Source organism: Mesoplodon densirostris, chromosome X (assembly GCF_025265405.1).
Source record: "Mesoplodon densirostris isolate mMesDen1 chromosome X, mMesDen1 primary haplotype, whole genome shotgun sequence".
Classification (NCBI taxonomy): Eukaryota; Metazoa; Chordata; class Mammalia; order Artiodactyla; family Ziphiidae; genus Mesoplodon; species Mesoplodon densirostris.
In genome coordinates, this window is record NC_082681.1 from 17,929,610 (window position 1) to 17,931,265 (window position 1,656).

At 39.7% G+C, this 1,656-nt stretch overlaps 1 non-coding gene across 1 annotated transcript; it reads right to left on the reverse strand.

Annotated features, from left to right (window-relative positions):
• Nucleotides 1-346: 346 nt before the first annotated feature.
• On the reverse strand, nucleotides 347-419 carry TRNAR-CCU (transfer RNA arginine (anticodon CCU)). Its single transcript has one exon. It is a non-coding gene; the product is annotated as a tRNA-Arg (tRNA).
• Between the last annotated feature and the right edge of the window lie 1,237 nt (nucleotides 420-1,656).

Below are 1,656 nucleotides of genomic sequence, written 5' to 3' on the forward strand. Positions count from 1 at the left end.
TCGAGTTTTATTATAGATGCAAAGGGCAACATTTTGGAGACTTTTGAGTGAGACAGCCACATAATTCAAATAATATTTTCAAAATAAACTTTTAGAATAATTTTAGATTTACAGAAAGCTGCAAAGATAGTACAGAGCTTCTGTATACTCTTCATCCAGTTTCCCCTATTGCTAACAACTTAAAATACCATGGTATATTAGGTTTTTTTAATGGTACCTTTTAAAAATATTTATTTATTTACTTATTTGGCTGCGTCGGGTCTTAGTTGCGGTGTGCAGGATCTTCGTTGCGGCATGCGGAATCTTTAGTTGCAGCATGTGAACTCTTATGGCATGTAGGATCTAGATCCCTGACCAGGGATCGAACCCAGACCCCCTGCATTAGGAGCGCAGAGTCTTAGCCACTGGACCACCAGGGAAGTCCTTACCCTGGTATATCTGTCACAACTAAGAAATCAACATCGGTACATGAATATTAACTAAACTCAAGGCTCTATCTGGACTTCACCAGTTTTTCCATTAATGTTCTTTTGCTATTCTAGGATCTAATCCAGGATACTACATTGCATTTAGTCATCATGTCTCCCCCATTTTTTTTTCTGGTCTGTGATAATTTCTCAGTTTTTCCTTGTTTTTCATGACTTTACCAATTTTGAAGACTAGTGGTCAGGTACTCTCTATTCTGTAGTATATCCTCCAATCTGGGTTTGTCTGATGTTTTTCTCTTATGACTAGACTCGTGTTATAGGTGTTTGGAAAGACTGCCACAGAGGTAATGTCCTCTTCTCAACCTGTCATATCAAGGGTACCTGACATCCACATGGTATTACTAGTGATATTAACTTTCATCAGTTTGTTACGGTACTGTCTGCCAGGTTTCTCCACTATAAAGTTATTATTTTTTCTTTTCCATACTTTGTGCTTTGGAAGCAAGTCACTAAGTCTAGCCCACACTCAAGGAGATGGGGAAAGGGAATTAAGCTTCACCTCCTGGACAGGGGAGCATCTACATATATTATTTGGAATTCTTCTGTAAGGAACATGTATTAGAAACCAAGATCTATGCACTAGATGTTCTAATTTTTAGTGGGATATCACTGTTCCCAGGCCCTCTCAGCTGACATAGCTAGAAAACATATGATATATGTGTAGTAACTCACACACACATCTATTTATCTGTGTGTAAATGAGTTCATACTGATGTCTAAATATGATGTCTAAAAATGTCTGAGTTCATACTGATGTCTCCAACTGTAGTTCAGTACCACAGGGTTCACTAAATCACATTTTTAAAAGATCACTCTTAAAATATTTTATAAAAGAACAACAACAAAAAAGGATAACTCTAGAAGAGTGGCGGCAGTGGGACCAGCTTGGGCTGCTGCTGTCATCTAAGCAGGAGCAGATGTAGGGTTCATTTAGGACAGTGCCACATGAGAGGGCGAGGAGCACACTGATTCCAGACAGATGGAAGATTCGGTGGTAGTTCGGATATAGAGTGGGGATAGGGGAGTTAGGGAAATGGAAGAATCAAGGACAACTCCTGGATTTGGGGGTCTGAGAAACTGTGTGCCTGGTGATGCCATTTGCTGAGATGAGGAAGACTGGGGGAGGATTAGGTTTGGAGGGGAGGGAATAGAAATCAAAAGTTCTGTT